Source organism: Trachypithecus francoisi, unplaced genomic scaffold, assembly GCF_009764315.1.
Source record: "Trachypithecus francoisi isolate TF-2019V2 unplaced genomic scaffold, Tfra_2.0 Lachesis_group9, whole genome shotgun sequence".
In the NCBI taxonomy this organism is placed as follows: Eukaryota; Metazoa; Chordata; class Mammalia; order Primates; family Cercopithecidae; genus Trachypithecus; species Trachypithecus francoisi.
The window spans coordinates 51,268,642-51,291,891 of record NW_022681474.1 but is presented as its reverse complement, the minus strand read 5'-3'; the positions used below and the strand labels follow the sequence as shown (position 1 = coordinate 51,291,891).

General features: G+C 42.3%; 1 long non-coding RNA gene across 1 annotated transcript; it reads right to left on the bottom strand.

Annotated features, from left to right (window-relative positions):
• Positions 1–568: 568 nt before the first annotated feature.
• LOC117082376 lies at positions 569–22,708 on the bottom strand. Its single transcript, XR_004436581.1, has 3 exons — positions 21,994–22,708; positions 2,859–3,042; positions 569–1,971 (listed from the first exon to the last, which is right to left on the bottom strand). It is a non-coding gene; the product is annotated as an uncharacterized LOC117082376 (long non-coding RNA).
• Positions 22,709–23,250: the final 542 nt, after the last annotated feature.

Below are 23,250 nucleotides of genomic sequence, written 5' to 3'. Positions count from 1 at the left end.
TGAACCACGGATCACAGACCCATACTCAGAACTCAATGCAGTTTTGTGCTATGATTTTTTATACATCCGTGTCCTTGTTTCTGCTTCCCGTTCCCAACTCTCTTACTCTAGTTAGAAAAAAATGGCTATTACCAAATATGAGTACATCCTTATGTACTAATGCCAACTGATCACCAGCTGGTTTTCTTCTTTTACAGCGTTATAAATCTTTAGGCTTTAACACGTCTTCCAAGCAACAGAATGTTATTCTCCGGTTCATTAACACAAATTCTACATTTAAAATGAAGACTTCACAAGTTGATTTAAATAATATATTAACCAAACTAGACTGATCATGGTTCAAATTGACATTTTAGTTAAATGTGATGATAGGTTGAGTAACCTAGCAGTACCTAACATGACTTTTGGTTATGGCTTTTTCCATATTATGTTTAGGCTGAGGCATCCCTAAATGATTCCATTGTAATTCCCCAGATCAACCATCATGTTAATGTCACACCCACATTCAATAATGGCGAGTCTGCGCTTTTTACCTATAAGTGAAAAGATGAAAATTTTACTTTAAAAAGACCCTGAAAAAACTTTAAGCATCAACTCTTTAATTTTTAACTGCATCCAGTAAAACACCATATACGTTTACAGGAGTGTACCAGAAGTTCATTTTTATAGGCAAAAACTGGTAAAATAAAATAAATTCCATCCTGTTTTTCTTGCTGTGTTCTAAATTTAAATAATATCAAAAGTCTACCCAGATGAATAAAAGTGCTCAAACAGGGAAAATTCTGACTGGACAGGCTCCATGATAACCATGATCCTGCTGTTCAGTTCCAGGTGTCTTCACCTCTATCAAAACTTCCCATATTCCCACTATCGCTAAAAACTTCCTCAAACAATGCAGCAGAATATTCAAAATGATAATTATGTCTAAATTAATGTAAAAAGAAAACGGTCAAGAAAATATGGGCTGGGCACAGTGGCTCACGCCTGTAGTCCCAGCACCTTGGGAGGCCAAGGCAGACGAATCCCTTGAGCCCAGGAATTTTGAGACCACCCTGTGCCACATGGGGAAACCACATCTCTACAAAAAGAAAAAAAAAAACAAAAATTAGCCAGGCGTGGTGGCATACACTACTCAGGAGGCTAAAGTAGGAGGACTGCTTGACACTAGGAAGTTGAGGCTGCAATGAGCTGTAATCACACCACTGTACTCCAGCCTGTGCTACAGAGTAAGACTCTGTCTCGAAAAAAGGAAAAGAAAATATGGTTGTGCCGATAAAGAAAAGTCTCGATCCAACTATATTATTGCAATAACAAGAGATTTCAAAGTGTGCATTGCCATTCTACCACTAGAAGTTTGTTTCACCTTCCCTCAAACTTGGAAAGGTCACCATCTCCCAAAGCTGACAAATTCTCATAGGAAAAAGAGAAAACGCGCACTTCCACCAGGATGTGGCTTCATAAGGGCAAGCATGTGCACCTGGCACATAGGAGGTACGTGCTATCTGCTAAATGATGTGTTCACAGTGACCAGGCCTGCTAGGCCCCTCCAAGGAACATGCTTGGCAAAGCCATAGAGCAGTCAGGATAAGATATGTATCACATCCTTATCTCTGGAACTTACCCTTTTCTGAAGTTATAACTAACTTAGTAAAAGTATAAGAGAGGTAACATGATATGAAAATATTTAACATGTTCCACTCAAGAAAACAACAAACACATGCATGTCCATCAGATGACAATAGTCATGCCAACTCTGTGTCTGTGGTGGCATCTTCTACCTGACACGATCGTCACAGGGCCTCTGATCTCGGTCAACTTCTGCCAGGTGAAGTTCTGAATGAGAAGGCATTGTATCAAAGTGCTCTTTCCAACTTTGGAGGCCCCGTCACCATGGCCACTATTGGTGGGGGCTCTAGTGGAGTTTGATCAACCACTGGAATATGATGCTTTTTTGTCTTCAAATCCTGACTCCTAGTCATTAAAAAAAAAGTAAACTCATTTTCAAAATAGAGTGAAAGGCATCAACCTTATAAGTAGACTTTTTTTAGTAGACTTATAGATATGAATACTTTAGTATATTTCATAGAGAGTACAAAACAATATGTAAATATAATTAACCTATCAATTATTAACTTGTTATCTACTGGCCCCCATCCAAATAACTGCTGTTCAATAAAGATGTAACAAGATGACTTCAATAATATAGAGTTGAAAATTAAACACTCCTTAAACCTGACTGCTTTATGAGTGATTTTAATAGTTTTTTAAAAAGCCAAAAGGTAAATACTGAGGCAGTGCGTCATAACAGATAAGAGCAGAGGCTCTGGAGTTAAATTTGGCTCTCCTACTTACTAGTTATATGATTGGAGGTAACTCGTTTTCTTGACCTCAGTTTTCTTACCCATAAAATGAGAGCAAGAATGATTCCTACTCTGGTAAGGCTGCTGGAAGGATTTAGTTGAGTAACGTTTAAAGTACACTGCTAAGAATATCACAAGGACTCACTAAATAAAGCTGTTAGTATTAAATATTGTAACTTTTGTATTTTATATTACAACTTTGTAAAACATATCCAGGGGGAAAGCACACTTATCACCATAGAAACAGTTTAAAGTTTAGGAACAAACAAATTCTATAAATTCTTGTATCTTGGGCAAGAAACACCAACCAGTGTATAGATGCTGGAGACAAGGCAGCTTCTATGGGAAGGCTTCTCAGTTTTAGTGAAAGCCACACAGCATGCATCTGCATGTCCTTTGGAGTGGGACTAAACTTGTAAATCCAAAAGTCACCTGTGAGAGGCTCCTAGTATTTAAAAAGAATCAATGGAAGAAGCATCAGACTGTAGCTAAACATACCTGTGAAAGGATCGAGCCACCCCCACAGCATTCTCTTCCGGGCATCTTCTTCATCTCCCAGCTGGAGGTCCTGCAGATGCCGCTTCTTTTTCTTTTCAGCTTTGGGCCCACTGTTTTTCTTTCTGTGTTTCCTCTGGTCTTTAGTCTCCATAGTGGCTATTTACCAATAACAAGTAACTCTAACCTACAAGGAAGAAGGTTGGGGTAAGAAGGTGGGAGAAGCATTTTACAATCCAGGCAATACCCAGGGAAAAACAGTAAATAGCATATATTTCGTTGTGAAGAGATGATGTATATGTTGATTCTTTGAGATTTTCTGCATAGACAATCATGTCATCTGTGAGCAAAGGCAGTTTTATTTGTTCCTTTCTCATCTCTATTGTTTCTTTCTTACCTTTTATTTTATTTTCTTATCACATTTGCTAGAACTTCCAGTATGATACTAAATAGGAGTGGTGAGGGTAACACTCTTTCCTTGTTTTAAATCTTAGAGGAAAGGCATCTAGCTTCTCACCATGAAGTATTATGTTAGCTGCAGGGTGGTGGTTGTAGCTCTTCTTTATCAAGTTAAGGAAATTCCCCTCTAGTCCAAGTTTGCTGAGAGTTTTCATCATGAATAGGTGTTGGATATCACATACTTTTTATTTATTGATATGACCACATGATTTTTCTTCTTCGATATGATGGATTACATTTATTGATTTTCAACTGTTGAACTAGCTTCACATACCTGGAATAAATCTCTCTTGTTGTGATTTATAATTCTTTTTATACAATAGTTCATTCAATTTGTATATTTACACACACATACACACATATATATATATATATATTTTTGAGATGGAGTCTTGTCCTGTCACTCAGACTAGAATGCAATGGTATGATCTTGGTTCACTACAACCTCCGCCTGGCAGGTTCAAATGATTCTCCTGCCTCAGCCTCTCAAGTAGCTGAGATTATAGGCACCCGCCATTGTGCTGGGCTAATTTCTGTATTTTTAGTAGAGATGGGCCAGGCTGGTCTTGAACTCCTGACCTCAGGTGATCCACCTGCCTCAGCCTCCCAGAGTGCTGAGATTACAGGCATGAGCCACCACACCCAGCTATCAATTTGCCAATATTTTGTTGAGAATTTTGCTTCTCTGTTTAAAAGAGAAATTAGTCTATGCTTTTCCTTTCTTGTAATTTTTTAATCTGCTTTTGGTATTAGAGTTATGCTAGCCTTACAGAATGAGTTAGGGAATATTCCTTCTACTTTTATTTTCTGAAAGAGATTGCAGAAAGTTGGTGCCATCTCGGCCAGGCTTGGTGGTTCACACCTGTAATCCCAGCACTTCGGGAGGCTGAGGCAGGCGGATCACGAGGTCAGGAGATCGAGACCATCCTGGCTAACACTGTGAAACCCCGTCTCTACTAAAAAATACAAAAAAATTAGCCAGGCGTGGTGGCGGGCGCCTGTCTTCCCAGCTATTCGGGAGGCTGAAGCAGGAGAATGGCGTGAACCCGGGAGGTGGAGCTTGCAGTGAGCCGAGATTGCACCACTGCACTCCAGTCTGGGTGATAGAGTGAGACTCCATCTCAAAAAAAAAAAAAAAAAGTTGGTGCCATCTCTTCCTTAAATGGTGAAATTCACCGGTGAAACCATCTGGGGCAAGTGCTTTCTGTTTTGGAAGATTATGAGTTTTTGATTTATTTAATAGGTACAGGTTTATTTAGATTACCTCCTTCTGTTTCTGTTCTCCTAACAGAACCCTGTGAAACCTGAAGAAATTACAGCACAAGGTACCTGTAAGGCACATGAGGTAACTGTGAGGTGCAGGGAAGGTGGACAACTAGGCAGCCAATGCAAGGGCAAGGGTAGGAAAATGCTTTTGAAAATAACATAAGATGATACAGAAACTTCACTATGGAGGACAGAAGATCAAGTTGCCAGTCCATTTGAGGAGGACTCCACCTTTAAGAACTCTCATCCTATGCAGCCAGACAACTAAACCTTCCACTGCCAGAAATAAACGGAAGGTTTATCTTTTAGATAAATTAAACCACAGTAGCCCTGAGCCCGGGGACACTGGGCACACAAACACATGTGGATAGGCTACAGTATTCTCCCCAAACAGCATTTTAAAGTGAGTTTTACATATACCAACAGGCACAATTATCAACCCTCTGCTTCCATTCAGCTTCCATAACAGTTGCAGTCAAATGTGTAGCCCTTAGCACAAAACTAAGTTATTTTCATGAGAAGACAGCTGACCAGCTCACCAAAAAGACTCACGAAAACCTAAAAGAAATACACAAATTCCTAGATACACACAACCTACCAAGATTGAACCATAAAGAACTTCAAAACCTGAACCAACCAGTAACAAATAATGGGATCAAAGCCTTAATAAAAAGTACCAACAAAGAAAATCCTAAAAGCAATAGCTTTACTGCCTTATTTTACCAAATATTTACAGAAGAACTAATAACAATCCTACTCAAACTATTCCAAAAATAGAGGAGGAAGGAATATTTCAATGGCTGATACTTAAACCAAAGACACATTAAAAAAGAAAACTACAGGCCAATATCCCTAAGGAAAATTTGAGGCAAAAATCCTCAAGAAAATTTACAAGCAAAACAAATTCCACAACATATTAAAAAACTATTCATAATGACCAAGTGGAATTTATCCCAGGAACGGAAGGATGGTTCAACATATGCAACTCAATGTGATCATATCAACAGAATGAAGGACAAAAATTATATAGTCATGTCAATTGATGCTGTAAAAGCATTTGATAAAATTCAACATTTTATTGTAAAAACGCTTAAAAAACAGGGTATAGAAGAAATACACCTCAACACAATAAAACTCATATAAGACACACCCATAAGTAGTATCTTACTGAATGGGAAAAAAAACTGAAAGGCTTTCCTCTAAGAAAGCAAACACCACATGTTCTCACTCATAGGTGGGAACTGAACAATGAGATCACTTGGACTCGGGAAGGGGAACATCACACACTGGGGCCTATCATGGGGAGGGGGGAAGGGGGAGGGATTGCATTGGGGAGTTATACATGATATAAATGATGAATTGATGGGTACTGACGAGTTGATGGGTGCAGCACACCAACATGGCACAAATATACATATGTAACAAACCTGCACGTTATGCACATGTACCCTAGAACTTAAAGTATAAAAAAAAAAAAAGATAGAACAAGAGATGCCCACTTTCACCACTATTAATTCAGTATTAATTGAGCTTTTTCTGGAAGTACTGGAAGTCGTAGATAGAGCAATCAGACAAGAGAAGGAGATAAAACGCATCCAAATTGGAAAGAAATCAAATTATATTTATTTGCAGATCATCTCTTATAATTGGAAACACCTCAAGACTCCAAAGAACTATTAAAACTGGTAAATTCAAGAAAGTTGCAGGATACATAATCAACATTAAAAAAAATCTGTAGCATTTTTATATGTGAACATCAAACATTTTGAAAAAAACTAAGAACGCAATCCCATTTACAATAGCTACAAATAAAATGAGGAATAAACTTAACCAAAGAAATGAATGATTGCTACAATGAAAACTATAAAACACTGATGTAAGAAATTGAAGAGGGCACCAAAAATGGAAAGAATTCCACCTTTATGGACTGGAGGAATCAATATTGTTGAAATGTCAATATAACTCCAAGAAAGCTACAGGTTAAATGCAACCCCTATCAAAATATCAATGACATTCTTCACAAAAATAGAAAGAATAATTCTAAAATCTATATGGAACCACAAAAGGTCCAAAATAGCCAAAGCTATCCTGAGCATAAAGAACTACACTGGAAGGATCAGATTACCTGACTTCAAATTATGCCATAGACCTATAGTAACCCAAACAACATGCTACTGGCATAAAAACAGACAAAAAGACCAACGAAACACAATAGAGAATCCGAAAGAAATCCATCCATCTACAGTGAGCTCATTTTCAATAAAGATGCCAAGAACATACATTGGAGAAAGGATAATCTCTTTTATAAATAGTGCTGCAAAAATAGGATATCCATATGCAGAGGAATGAAACAAGACTCCTATCTCTCATCATATATAAAAACCAAACCAAAACAGATTAAAGACTTAAATCTAAGACCTCAAAGTATGAAACTACTACAAGAAAACATTGGGGACATTCTCCAGGACATTAAACTGGGAAAAGATTTCTTAACCAATACCCCACAAGCACGGATAACCAAAGCAAGAGTGGACAAATGGGATCCCATTAAGTTAAAAAGCCTCTGCACAGCAGAAGAGACAATCAACAAAGAGAAAATCCACAAAATGGGGAAACATATTTGCAAACTATCCATTTGATAAGGGATTAATAACCAGAATATATAAAAAGCTCAAACAACTGTATAGAGAAAAATTTAATAATCTGATTTTAAAATGGGCAAAAGATCTTAATAGACGTTTCTCAAAAGAAAAAATACGAAAGGCTAACAGACTTAGGAAAAGGTGATCAACATCACTGATTATCAGAGAAATGCAAATCAGAACTATGAGGAGATATCACCTCACCCCAGTTAAAACGGCTTTTATTCAAAAGATAGGCACTAGCAAATGCTGGTGAGGATATGGAAAAAAGTGAACCCTTGCATACTGTTGGTGGGAATGTAAATTAGTGCAACCACTATGGAGAACTATTTGGAGGTTCCTCAAAAAACTAAAAATAGAGCTACCAAAGGATCCAGCAATCTCACTGTTAGAGATATACATGAAAAAGAAAATCAATATATCGAAGACACAGCTGCACTCCTATGTTTACTGCATTACTATTTGCAATATCCAAGAGGTGGAAGCAACCTAAGTGTCCACCAACAGTTGAATGAACAAAGAAAATGTGCATATATACAATGGAGTACTATTCAGCCCTAACAAAGAATGAGATTCTGTCATTAGTGACAACACGGAATGGTGCTGGAGGATATTATTTTAAGCGAAGTAAGGCAGTCACAGAAAGATAAACTGTGCACATTCACACTCATTTTGGGGAGCTAAACATTAAAACAAACTCACAGAGATAGAGTAGAATGGTTGTTACTTGAGGCTGGGAAGTGTAGTCGGTTGGGGGGAAGTGAGGCTAGTAAATAGGTACAAAATATAGTTACAATAAATAAGATCTATTAATTGGCAGCATAACAGGGTAACTATAGTCAGCAATCGCTTTTTGTACATTTTAAAATAACTGCGTATAACTGAATCGTTTACAATACAAAGAAACGATAAATGTTTGAGATGATGGATATCCCATTTACCCTGATGTGATTATTATACATTATATGTTTGTATCAAAATATCTCATGTACCCCATAAATATGTATACCTAGTATGTACCCATAAAAAACTAAAAAGACCTATGAATGCTGACATCTGGGGATCCCCTAATACAATAGCGGGTTCTGGCTGATCATCCCACAGGGAAGCCACTCAGCAGCCACACAGTTCCCCACACACACACACCGCTAGTAATCAGCTTTGTTAGTGTATAAACCTTAAAATATGTGCAGACAATATCACAAGTCATAAGGGAAATGGAAAGCAAGACCACAATGAGGTACGACTTCGCACCCATTAAAATGGCTATTATAATGCAAACAAACAAAAGATGGAACATAACAAGTGTTGACAAGGATATGGAGAAAAGGAAATCCTTGTGCATTACTAATGGTAGTGTAAAGTGCTGGACTGCTCTAGAGAGCAGCATGGTGGTTCCTCAAAAAGTTGAACACAGAATTAGGATATGACCCAGTAATTCCACTTTGAGGTACACAGCCCCAAGAATTAAATGCAGGGACTCAAAAAGATATTTGTATAGCAATGTTCACAGCAGCATTACTCACAGTAGCCGGAAGGTGGGAGCAACACCATGCCCACCGGTAGATGAATAACAAATGTGATATATGCATGCAGTGGAATATAATTCGAATATTATTCCTTTTTAAAGGAAGGAGATTCTGATGCATTGGATGAACAATGTGGATGAACAATGAAACCTTGAATACATTATGCTGAGGGAAATAAGCCGAACACAAAAAGACAAATACTATATGATTCCACTTACATGAGGTACCTAAGGTAGGCAAAGTCATAGAGGCAGAAAGTGGAATGGTGGTTAACAGGGACCGGAAGACGACTGGAGTTAGGAATTACTGTTTAACAGGTACAGAGCTTTAAATGAAAAAGTTCTAGAAAGGAATGGTGGGAATCATTGCAAAACATTATGAATATAGTTAAAGCAACTGAATTGTACACTTAAAATAGTTAATATGATACATTTTATGTTACATGTATTTTGCCCAATGAAAAAATAAACATACATAAGCACAGAGCAAATGATCACCAGGCCTTTGAAGAAAGCCTATTAAATAAAATTAAGAAACCAGAACACCAGGTGGCAATGGGGCGAATCAAAGAGGTGGGCAGAGAAAACAGAATGCAAGGGCAAGGTCAAGATCACTTTTGATAACTGAAAGTAAGAGCATACGAAAATGTCACCAGAAAGATAGAAAATCAAGGTAAATTAGATACCAGAAAATTAAACACAAAATACAAAAAATGAGAGAGGAAGATGACAAAAATTAGAAAATCAACTCAAGAGGTTCAACATCTAACAAGAGATCCAGAAGCAACAGGGAAGCTGGAGGGGAAGAAAATTACTATAGAAACAATAGAAGACATTCCCAAGAATTAACAAGAAAAACAGACATGTACCACTAGAGGTTCATTGAAAGCACAAATTAAAAAAAAAAAAAAAAAAGCCTACCCCATAATTGCAATGGTATATGCTAAGGATATGCAGAATATTTTAAATGCTTCTTGAGCGGGTAAAGCCAGAGTGGGGCAGATTGGGGGAGAGACAGGTCACACACACAAACATATTATTTTGAAATATAAAAATACATTTTTTAAAAAATAAAAATTGTTGAAGTTCGCTGCATCTGGGGAGTAAGTAGGAAGAACTGAATCAAGAGCAGTCTGTTTTTTGTGAAGTCTTATACTACCATTGGACTTCTAAAACCACGTTTCTTTAAATTTTATCCTGGTTCTCTTTCAAAGTAATGTATATGCAATTTGTATTTACATGTAAAAATATGCAGGTGAGAAATACTAATATAAAATTATTCCAAAGCCTTTTCTAAAGTGTCAAGAAGTGCTAGGATTTACTTAGCGGAAATCACCTGAGGATGAATTCCTTGTCAATTCTGGGAAGTGACTGCCAGAGAGAGGAAAAATAGAGTGGTTACAAAACTGTGACCAAAAAACAGTCTGATCAAAACATACACTAAGAAATTCGTAATTGTTAGATAGAAGAGACAAATGTGCAGATTCCCTGAGACTCCTCACTAAGTTAGTATTTGCAGAAGTAAACCATGTTTTAACTGTTCAGTTTCCTTTGGGACCCATTTAGTTTTAAAAACATTCAATATTAATGAAATACCTAAATCTATTAGAAATATTCTTTCAAAACATCAGAAAGTCAAGATAATTTGACTAAGTAGCTAAAAATAAACTCATTTTGTAGAAAGAATGCAAGTAAAATGTTCAATAAGTGAACATTTTACCACAGGTTATTCTGGCAATGCTGTACTTCTTGTAGTTCATGGCAATCTATGTAAGAGTCCCAGTCTTGTCAGGAAAGAGGTATTTTACCTAAATAAAAGAAACAAAAATGTAGTATTCTGTTGTTTTTGGCTCCATCTTGAGTTGGATTAAGAAGGCTTATTCTGAAATAGCACAGAAAAACATGTGAATCTTTTGGATCACTATCACTATCACAATTAAGATGCATCTGAAAACAGCATGGGTCAGCTACAGATTATGTCAATTCCTAAGATGCAGTTTTACAGACTTCATACACAAAGCTCTCAACTCACAAAGGTGAAAAGATAACTGACTGAGTAGGTCAACAAGCAAACCATCTCAACAAGATTAAATGAATGCAAAACAGATGCACTCCAAATGCAAATGTGGTGCGCAGATTATGCTACCTCTGGTCATTGTGTACTAAAGAAGAGGGAGAGAACTCAAGGCCCCAGAACAAGAGAGAAGTCCAGGCCAGGCTCTGGGCACTAACTAGTCATGTGGACTCTGAACACTCACCTCATTCTTCATGGCCTCAATTTCCACATCTATGAAATAAAGGGTCTGGCCAGGAGACACATAACAGGATTCTACATGTAACTGGAGAAATTGTGTCTTGGATAGGTGAGGGAGGGTAATTAATGGAATTGCCTCTAGAGGGCGTTAAAAGAATTGCCTCCAGTTTCTCCATGGCTCTCTTTTTTTTTTTTTTTTTTTGAGACTTGAGACGGAGTCTCGCTCTGCCGCCCAGGCTGGAGTGCAGTGGCCGGGTCTCAGCTCACTGCAAGCTCCGCCTCTTGGGTTTACGCCATTCTCCTGCCTCAGCCTCCCAGGCAGCTGGGACTACAGGCGCCCGCCACGTCGCCCGGCTAGTTTTTTGCATTTTTTAGTAGAGACGGGGTTTCATCATGTTAGCCAGGATGGTCTCGATCTCCTGACCTCGTGATCCGCCCGCCTCGGCCTCCCAAAGTGCTGGGATTACAGGCTTGAGCCACCGCGCCCGGCCCTCTCCATGGCTTTCTTTTTTTTTTTTTTTTTTTTTTTTTTTTTTGAGGCGGAGTCTCGCTCTGTCTCCCAGGCTAGAGTGCAGTGGCCGGATCTCAGCTCACTGCAAGCTCCGCCTCCCGGTTCCCGCCATTCTCCTGCCTCAGCCTCCCACGTAGCTGGGACTACAGGCGCCCGCCGCCTCGCCCGGCTAGTTTTTGTATTTTTAGTAGAGACGGGGTTTCACCGTGTTCGCCAGGATGGTCTCGATCTCCTGACCTCGTGATCCGCCCGTCTCGGCCTCCCAAAGTGCTGGGATTACAGGCTTGAGCCACCGCGCCCGGCCCTCTCCATGGCTTTCTAAAGAGGGGTCAAGACTTGCTGGATGCCAGATGTCTTCCAGGGATCCCAGAGAGTTGGTCTAGGGAGGCAGTGCTTTACTGTATTGTAGCAGAGGAATTAATCACACTAATTGCTTACTCTGTACTTCTGCTTAAAGATACAATATAAACAAACACAATGAGAATTAATTTTAAAGCAATGAAAAGGCCTTCAAGTTATTAAAGCTCCTGAAGATTCAAACATTACATCCATATATAGAATGATTACACTAGGGGCAATTAATGATTTGATTTATAGATATTTTATATAGGTTTGATATGCAACAAGTCTAGGGGTATAAAAATCACTAAAATCTGCCTTCTTTTTTTTTTTTTTTTTGAGACGGAGTCTGGCTCTGTCGCCCAGGCTGGAGTGCAGTGGCGCGATCACGGCTCACTGCAAGCTCCGCCTCCCGGGTTCCCGCCATTCTCCTGCCTCAGCCTCCAGAGTAGCTGGGACTATAGGCGCCCGCCACCGCGCCCGGCTAGTTTTTTTTGTATTTTTAGTAGAGACTGGGTTTCACCGTGGTCTCGATCTCCTGACCTTGTGATCCACCCGCCTCGGCCTCCCAAAGTGCTGGGATTACAGGCGTGAGCCACCGCGCCCAGCCCTGCCTTCTAATAAGCAGTGATTTCCGCCTTTTTCTTAAAAAAAAAAAGTTATATCAAAATAGTAAAAAATGAATATTTTAAAATAAAAAATGGCTGGGCGTGGTGGCTCACACCTGTGATCCCAGCACTTTGGGAGGCCGAGGCAAGTGGATCATGAGGTCAGGAGCTTGAGACCAGTCTGGCCAATATGGTGAAACACCGTCTCTACTAAAAATACAAAAATTAGCCGGGCATGGCAGCTGGCACCTGTAGTCTCAGCTACTTGGGAGGCTGAAGCAAAAGAATCGCTTCAACCCAGGAGGCAGAGGTTACAGTGAGCCAAGATGGCACCACTGCACTCCAGCCTGGGCAACAGAGTGAGACTCTGTCTAAAAAAAAATAAATAAATAAAAATAAAAAATAATCAAGATTTATTATCATTCTGCCTACTGAATTTTAACTTATCCTTAAAGTTAAAAAAAAAAAAAAAACAATTTCTTTCTCATGCAAACTTTCCCCATATCCCCCAATTAAGATGAATTATTGAAGCATGCTGGGTGATTCCTGAAAACGTTCAATCCTTCAATTATTCAGGCCCAGTTTAATGGCACCTGAGAACAATTATATACTGAGACCTATGCTAAACTGACAAAGGTTTAGTTTTATACAACTAAACCAAAGATCTTATACAGGGCACACCTGTACCCTCACATTGGCTCCAAAGTCTCCAGAGGGAAACGGACAGGACATGATGAATCAGCTCTCTTTCTGCTGTATTATGCTTGGAAAGATTGTTACGGAAACGTAGACAGATAAATCAACCTTGCCTGGAAAAGTGGAAAAAGGTTCAAACCAGAGGCAAATTTAAATCAATATGTACCAAGAACTCACTGATTCTTACAGGAGTAGGATATGACGAGACAGACAAGTGAAATGACAACGCCATTCTAGAAATAGAGAAGATAAGCAAAAGAACCGAGAAGTGGAAGTTGAAGGCCAGCTCGGGGTGCTTTGTGACCAGAGCCTAGTCAGCAGTGGGGAGATTTGTGCTCTATGCTAAGAACATTCTCTGTAATGACAGTCCACCCTGTTGCACTAAGAATTTAAGAGCATTTATATGAATATATGCATTCAAGGAAAGATAAAGTGAAAAATTTGCTATCAACTCTGTGTAAATTTGGAAAATGGTATCAAAGGAACAGCTTCAATTAATTGCATTTCTTTGTCTAGAAAGTTTTATTTTATTTAAAAATGTAGTCTACAAACTTGAGCCTCAATTTTTGGCAATAAACTCAAAAATGATACATAAACCATTACAGAATTCACTTTGTCCTTGCAGGAAAGAAAAACGAAGAAAATAAACCTCCATACAAGAGGAGGTCTGAAGGAACTCTCCAAACCTCCATGATTTTGCAGGAGACGAGATAACGGTAATCACCTGCAGCACCTGGACCCATCTAGAGTAACTAAATTTACTGAGGCTCCAGAGGAAGGTCTTCAGGACTCAGACCTTAGTTATAGATTAGAAGTTAATCAAAGGAAAGAAGTTTAATTGATTCACAGTTCCTCATGACTGCGAAGGCCTCAGGAAACTTACAATCACGGTGGAAGGGGAAGCAAACACGTCCTTCACATGGCAGCCGGAGAGAGAAGTGCAGAATGAAGAGAGAAAAGGCCCCTTATAAAACCATCAGATCTCGTGAGAACTCGCTATCACGAGAACAGCATGTGGGACCCACTCCCATGATGTAATCACATCCCACAGATCCCTCCCCCAACACGTGGGGATTACAATTCAAAATGACATTTGGGTGCAGACACAGAGCCAGACCGCATTACAGAGCCAGAAGAGCTGAGTAGTGGGCGCTTAGTAAATGTTCATGTCCCTGCACAAGGATGGCTTCACAGAGGTGCCACTTGTGCAGTGCAAAAGCCCCACACTCAGAGGGGACCTGAACTCGGTTTAATGCTCTCTTGTCACTGCCTTGAAATTCTTAACAATTTTTGAACGACAGACTCCACATTTTCAGTTCTCATTGGGTCCTGCAAATTATGTATCTGGTCCTGCCCCTGAAACAAAGATATGGTTTGTTCATGAAGGGGCTCCCTCGACCCCTCCCTGCCTGTCTCACTCCAAGATGCCCTAAGTGTAAGGGAACACAGAGCCAGGAGAAGGTGGTAGTTGATGATGACCTTGGAGGTCCCACCTGATCACGGCTGGCAATGCATGTGTGTGGGTGGGAGAATTTGGTTGCTCTCTCCTGGCAGCCTCCATCCCATGCACAAAGCCTGCACTTTGCCTGTCTGTCCCCCTATGTACTCCTACTTGACTCAGAACCGGAGTGTGGATGGTGGGTGCACTGGGCCCAGTGCTCCTGGTCCCAGCTGTACTTCCCTGTTGATTGGGGTGATTTGGCTCCTCTGACTACTCCTACCCCATCCCCACTAGGACAGGAGGAGTTGGTGAAGGGGACAGGGTAGGAGGCTTAATTAGCAGCCAGGGCCAGGCAGCAGGCAGTAGGGCAAAGATCAGGCTGACTTTTCCTGCTACAGATCTGCTCTCTGGAAGATGCATTCATGGACTGGCTTAGACTGTGGCTTGGCTATTTTAGGATTATTCTTAACTGTTCCTGAGTTACTCCCATCATCAGACTTCTGTCCCAGAGCACAGAGCACCAGACTGGTTCCCCTCCCTGTTCCCTCCTCCCCAGTCCCTGTTTTCCTCCCTGGCAGGTGAGAAGGTCAGAGTTTCTCAGGGGTGGGACAAGTTGACTTCTGCCAAGGAAAACTCCTGGGTCCCTAAGCCCCCTTCTTTGTCCTGTCCTGTGCCTTCTTCTTCACTTCATCACAGCTCTGGACTCAGCAAAGTGGCAGAATGGGCATGATCTCAGCCCTTCTTCTCATGTTATAAAATTGGAACCTCCAAGCCTGACCAACACGGTGAAATCTCATCTCTACTAAAAATACAAAAATCAGTCAGGCGTGGTGACGTGTGCCTGTAATCCCAGCTACTCAGGAGACTGAGGCAGGAGAAATGCTTGAACCCAGGAGGTGGAGGTTGCACTGAGCTGAGATAGCACCATTGCACTCTAGCCTGGGTGACAGAGCGAGACTCCGTCTCAAAAACAAAACAAAACAAAAAAATTGGAACCTGACTCTCTCATCTGAGGGAAAACAGCTGACCTGCATCCCAAGAAGGGAAGATGCAGTCCGGTCTTCCAACCTCTGGCAGAGCAGGAGCCCCTGCCTGCCTGTCTTTAATGCCCCATTAGAGGCAAGCTTCCAGCAGGGTGTCCCATACAGCAGCCAGAGCCCCTCAACGTCCTGGGGTTCCCTCTGCCTGGTTTTTCCTCCACTCCTGTGGAGATGGGCTTTCACCGTATTGCCCAAGCTGGTCTTCAATTCCTGAGCTCAAGTGATCTGCCCACTTCAGGCTTCCCAAAGTGTTGGGATTACAGGCGTGAGTCACTGTGCCCAGTTATATTTCTGTATTTACTTGTACAAAAATAAAAATCCTGAGTTTATACTGATACCTCAGATTCTAGTACAATACCACATGGGGTGTTGGAAGAGGGTTCCCTGTTTTTTAATTTCTTTCTCCGGTAGTGACAAACCCAGTTATTATTTATGGTACACTTACTTATGCATTAAATTATACTATATAAAGTTGTCTCTGAATTGCTTACCCACAATCCTATGAGAAAGGATATATTTACTGACTAGATTACAGAATTTATGGAGAGTGTTTGCTGCATTTAACCCTACAGAACCCATTCAACATACTGATTTTCAAGGTTACTTGAATTTTTTTCTTTTGAGTGTGGTTATTTTCTTCATTTGTAGTAGAGTTAGGTTCACTTGTTAGTGTTTGCATTTCATTTTGGGTACTTCCCTCCCCTATATTCTGGTTGGTTTTAATTGTTTTGTCTATATTTTGAGTATATGAACATTACTATGGTTCTGAGAATCACAAAAAAAAGACATATTCAGAGAACTGTCACTCTTCTTATCCCTGCTAGCCTGTTCCCATTCCCTCCCTCTTTCCACCTCTTTCCCACCTGCCCCTTATAGGTAACCAATCCCCCAATCCCTTTATTTTTGTTTATCCTTCTTGCATTTTTTTTTAAGGCAGAGTCTTGCTCTGTCACCTAGGCTGCAGTGCAGTGACACAATCTTGAGTCACTGCAACCTCCGCCTCCTGGGTTCAAGTGATTCCCACGCCTCAGCCTCCCGACTAGCTGGGATTATAGGCACGTACCACCATGCCTGGCTTATTTTTGTATTTTTGGTAGAGACAGTGTTTCATCGTTGGCCAGGCTGGTCTCAAACTCCTGGCCTCAAGTGACCCGCCCACCTCGGCCTCCCAAAGTGCTGGGATTACAGGCGTTAGCCACTGTGACTGGCCTTCCTGCACTTTCTACAAATAAACAGAGACACTGTATTTTCTTTCATCCTCTCTTTTTTTTTTTTCTTTGAAGATGGATTCTCATTCTGTCACCCAGGCTGGAGTGTAGTGGCACAGTCTCGGCTCACTGCAACCTCCGCTTCCTGGGTTCAAGTGATTCTCCTGCCTCAGCCTCACAAGTAGCTGGGATGACAGGCACGTGTCACCACGCCTGGCTAATTTTTGTATTTTTAGTAGGGGGGTTTCACCATGTTGACTAGGCTGGTCTCGAACTCCTGACTCCGTGATCCGCCTGCCTCGGCCTCCCAAAGTGCTGGGATTACAGGCGTGAGCCATTGCGCCCAGCCCATCCTCTCTTTCTTACAGAAAGGACAGCATACCATAGATATGTACTTCTGCCCTTCCCTTTTTTCTAGTCAACAGTAAAAACATACTATTTTTAAATATAGAAAAAGAATAATCAACATTCCAACATGAATTTTAGGAAGAAGAGAAGACACTTAATAAACAACAGCTGTTATGAAGGAAGACTGTAAAGCAGTTGCCAGAACTCTGAGAGGAGACGGCCAGACAGCAAGTGCAGGCAGAAGAGAAATATATCTCAGAAATGAATAGAAGAAAAAAGACTAAACAAACAATGGCAGGTAAGTAAAAGAAGGTAGATGCCACAGTAGATGCCTACAGAACAGAAATGGAAAACGTAAAGAAAAAAAGGAATTATATGAAAAAGATACACAGTATTTGGAAGACAACAGTAGATATGGAAAGTAGGAAGAAAAGAACTTCATACTCACACTTGGAATTCCCAAAAAAGAAAGCTGAGCAATGGAACAGAGCAAATATTTTAAAATACAATTAAGCAGGAGCTGGGCACAGTGGTGCACGCCTATAGTCCTAGGTACTCCAGAGGCTGAGGGAGGAGGATCACTTGAGCCCAGGAGTTCGAGGCCATAGAGTGCTATGTTCGTGCCTGTGAACAGCCACTGCACTCCTGCCTGGGCAACACAGGGAGACCTCATCTCTAAAAAAAAAAAAAAAGACAAAGGATAACAAGTGTTGGTGAGAATGTGGAGAAAAGGGAACCCTCGTACACTATTAGGAGGAATGCAAATTGATATAGCCATTATGAAAAACACTATGGAAGGCCGGGCGTGGTGGCTCACACCTGTAATCCCAGCACTTTGGGAGGCTGAGATGGGCAGATCACAAGGTCAGGAGTTCGAGACCAGTCTGGCCAACACAGTGAAACCCCATCTCTACTTAAAAAAAAAAAATTAGCCGGGTGTGGTGGTGTGTGCCTCTCATCCCAGCTACTCGGGAGGCTGAGGCAGGAGAGTTGCATGAACTCAGGAGACATAGGTTGCGGTGAGCTGAGATTATGCCACTGCACTCCAGCCTAGACTACAGTGCAAGACTCCATCTAAAAAAAAAAAAAGAAAGAAAAACACCACGGAGATTCCTCAAAAAATTATAGCTAACTTATGATCCAACAATCTGTCTTCTGGGTAGATATGTGTATATATACATACATACACATACACAGGTACATATATGCACACACACATATATATGTACACATATGTATACACTTTTTTTTTTTTTACTTAGGATCTCACTCTGCCACTCAGGCTGGGAGCACAGTGGCGCAATCATGGCTCACTGCACCCTCCAACTCCTGGGCTCAAGGGATCCTCCCACTTTAACCTTCTTAGCAGCTGGGACTACAGGTGTGCACCACCACACCTGGATACTTTTCCTGTTTTTTTTGTAGAGATCGGGTATCACCATGTCACCCAGTCTGATCTGAAACTCCTGAGCTCAAGCTATCCTCCCACCTTAGCCTCCCAAAGTGCTGGGATTACAGGCCTGAGCTACCACACCCAGCCTTGAATTAGTATTCAAAGGGCAAACTGCACACCAGGGAACAGTGAACCAGAAAAATAATCACTGAGACAAATTCTAGAAAAATTATTGTACTTCAAACATAAAGAAAGAGAGCAAGCCAGAAATATCATGTTGCTTATTAGAAATTCCTGTGGGAGTCTGGACACAGTGGCTCACGCCCGTAATCCCAGTGCTGTGGGGAGGCCAAGGTGGGAGGATCACTTGAGCCCAGGAGTTTGACATCAGCCTAGACAACATGGTGAGACTCTATCTCTACAAAAAATTTCTTTTAATTAGCTGAGCGTGGTGGCACACACCTGTAATCCCAGCTACTTGGGAGGCTGAGGTAGGAGGATCGTTTGAGCCCATGAGTTTGAGGCTGCAGGAAGCCATGATCAGGCCACTGCACTGCAGTCTGGGTGACAGAGGCAGACCCTCCCTGTCTCTACAAAAAAAAAAAAAAAATTCCAGTAGGGGGTTGGTGCAGTGGCTCACACCTGTAATCCCAGCCCTTTGTTAGGCCAAGGTGGAAGGACTGCTTGAGGCAAGAATTTGAGACCGGCCTGGGCAACACAGACCAGCCTGGGCAACATCTCAAAATAAATAATAAATTTAAATTAAAAAAAATAAATTTCAGTGGGCATCAGACATGTAGGGCCTACTCAACCTCCTATGCCAGAAGGCAGTGCAGCCACACCTAGAAGATACTAAAGCTGAAGAGGGAGCCACAAACCTCAAACCCAGCCAGGGAGAAAGTCTAAAGGCTACAGACTAACAATACCAACCAAACATTTAAAAATCAGAATACTGTTCACATAAGTCCTTCTTTTTAAAAAATTTTTAACTTTTTTACCTTTTTAAAAATAGAAAATGTCATACACAAAAACATAATGGGCCGGGTACGGTGGCTCCCGACTGTAATCCCAGCATTTCAGGAGGCTGAGGTGGGAGGATCACCTGAAGTCAGGAGTTCGAGACCAGCCTGGCTAACATGGTGAAACCCTGTCTCTACCAAAATACAAGAAGTAGCCAGGCATGGTGGCTCATGCCTGTAATCCCAGCTACAGGCATGAGCTGAGACAGGAGGCTGAGACAGGAGAATCGCCTGAACCCAGGAGACGGAGGTTGCAATGAGCCGACATTGTGCCAGTGCACTTCAGCCCGGGCAACAGAGCGAGACTCTGTCCCAAAAAAAAAATATATATATATATATATATATATATAATGAACTCTCATGGACCCATTACCCAGCTATAAAAATTATTAACTCAGGTATCAGATGTCTTATCTCTGTAAACATTTATCATCTGTAACTATTTCATTCTTGAGAAGACTCTGGGCTGGGCATGGTGGCTCACGCCTGTAATTCCAGCACTTTGGGAGGCCAAGGTGAATGGATCACCTAAGATCAGGCATTGGAGACCAGCCTGGCCAACATGGTGAAACCCCGTCTCTGCTAAAAATACAAAAATTAGCCAGGCGTGGTGGCAGGCACCTGTAATCCCAGCTATTGCAGAAGCTGAGGCAGGAGAATCACTGGAACCTGGTAGGCAGAGGTTGCAGTGAGCCGAGATGGCACCATTGGGCTCCAGCCTGGGCAATAGGAGTGATACTCTGTCTCAAAGAAGAAAAAAAAAAAAAAAAAAGAGAAGACTGCAGGACTAATTCTAACCAACCAAGAGACAGCAGAAAATATTCAGTCGAAGGAATGGCAAACAGCTTTTAATATCTTCAATTGCAGATCCAAGACAAAAACAAAGGTGTGGTTCGGGGCTGAGGAATGGAATGCGAATCTACGTGCTTTCACAGTGTAGAAATGGGACAAATAGCATTTTTTAAAAACGCGGGGGGAGGGAGAGAAGGGGAGAGGAGGTGAAAGTGGAAGAATCTGCACCCTGCCTCATGCGTAGTCTGATGGGGGTCAAAGCTGAGAACTCCAGGGGTAGATGTTTGGGAGATTAAATACAAAGAAGTTCATCCTACAGACTGAAAATGGGTATGAAGAAGAGGAGGGAAGAAGGAACACCGTCCAGAGAGAATGGTTTAAGGGAACACCTCCACCCGAAAATGCAGTTATTTGTAAGTGGAACCACAATGTAATATTAGTGACTGTGTGTTGGGCTAGATGGGAAACTGGAATTTGGAGAATTAGGAATTATTTATGGCACTGCTAATGGAAGAATTGATCTCCGGAGAGTTGACTGACACCCAGTAAGTGTAGTGTAGCCACAGTTCTTCCTCCTCAACCAGTCTGGGCTGCACTTGCTCCATGAACCTGGTGGAGACAAGCCTGGGCAGTATAAGCTCCCAAGGGTTCCTCTGGTGAAGCTGTCCTCACAGGGTTAACAAGCATTCTACACAGAAATATAGTGATAATTAAGCATTAGCAGCTATAATTAAGCATTAATGAGGCTGTGCTTTGACTAAATTCCTTCTACGGAACTTCCCATGGCACTGGATACTGACCATCTGCATCCCCACTGTTCCTACAGTTCGGCTTTCTGATGTTAGAATCATAGGCTTTTGTTTAGGAATTGCTTAAAACGTTGTTTGTTTGTTTTTTCAGTTTTTTTTTTTTTTTTTTTTTTCCGAGACAGTCTCACTCTGTCACCCAGGCTGGAGTGCAGCAGCACGATCTCGGCTCATTGCAACCTCCACTTCCCAGGTTCAAGCGATTCTCCCGCCTCAGCCTCCCGAGTAGCTGGGATTACAGGCGCACACCACCACACCACCCCACCCAGCTAATTTTTGTATTTTTAGTAGAGACACGGTTTCACTATGTGGCCAGGCTAGTCTCAAACTCCTAACGTCAGATGATCCACCCACCTTGGCCTTCAGAGTACTGGGACTACAGGAGTGAGCCACCGCACCCAACCTAAAATGTTTTTCAGATTCCAAATTCCAGTGCAACAAGTGACCCCAACCAGTTCGAACAGCCCAGAAGAACATAATCAGCATGAGAACAGTTTTTTCATCTCCCGGGCCCCATGACTTCACTCTGCACTCTTGAACCTATCAAAAATCTCCACACTTTGGCCTGTTCTAAAACTCTTATGAAACCTAGCCCCAAACTTCTCGGAGAGAGATTTGAGGTTTTCTCCCATCTTGTCTGGCAGCCCTGCAATTAAACCTCTTTCTTCTGCTGCAAACCGGTGTTTCGGGTGTATGGACTTGCCCTGCAATCAGGCAAGGGACCTATTACAGAGACACTGGCTGTGTACCCTCTGTGTCCCAGACATGGTCCAAAAGGCAAGTCCCACCTGGCCCTGCCCTCCAGGGCTCCTAGTGTTGGGGGAGCAGAGGCACACAGGAACAGGCAATTGCACAGTGCCACGGGAGTGCCAGCTCCATGGGGCTGGGGCAATGTGGAAGGGGCTGCATTGCAGAAATGGCTCCATGGTGAACCTGAAAATGAGAAGTCACTGTCATCCAGCAGGAGAACAAAAGGATGGTCCTCCATGCATTCGTTTAGCCAGTGCTGCCTGAGCACCGCGGAAGGCACTGGGCATACACTAAAAAGGAGAAAGGACTGGTTACAGCCCCATGAACCACCACCATGGAGAAGCACACATGAAGGCAACGGATTAATTCACTGTGACTGTAAAAAGGAGGTACAGGGGGTATGAGAATGTTTCACCAGGGACCTGATGCATCGTGTGTGTGTGTGTGTGTGTGTGTGTGCGTGCACGCACACCCAAGGCCGCTGAGACCTGACATTTGGAAGAGCAATAGGCAAGGGTGATTTATGGAGACTATGCCAGGCAGAAAACGCAGCAGGTGTGAAGACACCGAGGCAGCAGGAGCATGATGGGAAGATCAAGGTGGCTGAGGTGGACAGGGAGAGGGTGTTGTGGGAACAGGCTGGAGGTCTGGGAGGCTTTTCTGCCCTATCAGCAGGTGGGCTTTTCCTCAGGCTTGTTCCTCCTGCGGTTGCAAGTAGCTGGTTCTAGGGATCTTTTCCTGCCACAAGATGTCCAGTGGGGCCGGGCGCGGTGGCTCAAGCCTGTAATCCCAGCACTTTGGGAGGCCGAGACGGGCGGATCACGAGGTCAGGAGATCGAGACCCTCCTGGCTAATACAGTGAAACCCCGTCTCTACTAAAAATACAAAAACTAGCCGGGCGAGGTGGCGGCGCCTGTAGTCCCAGCTACTCGGGAGGCTGAGGCAGGAGAATGGCGTAAACCCGGGAGGCGGAGCTTGCAGTGAGCTGAGATCCGGCCACTGCACTCCAGCCTGGGCGACAGAGCGAGACTCCGCCTCAAAAAAAAAAAAAAAAAAAAAAAAAGATGTCCAGTGGAAGACGAAGAGCGGCGTGTGTGTGTGTGTGTGTCTTTTTTTTCCTGAGACAGGGTCTCATTCTGTTGCCCAGACTGAGTGCAGCCGCCCTCGACCTCCCGGGCTCAAGCCATTCTCCCATCTCGGCCTCCCAAAGTGCTGGGATTACAGGCTGAGCCACCATGCCCCGCCTTCAAGGCAAGGAAAGTCTTTTCTAGAAGACCTCTGGCCTGAAGCCTCAC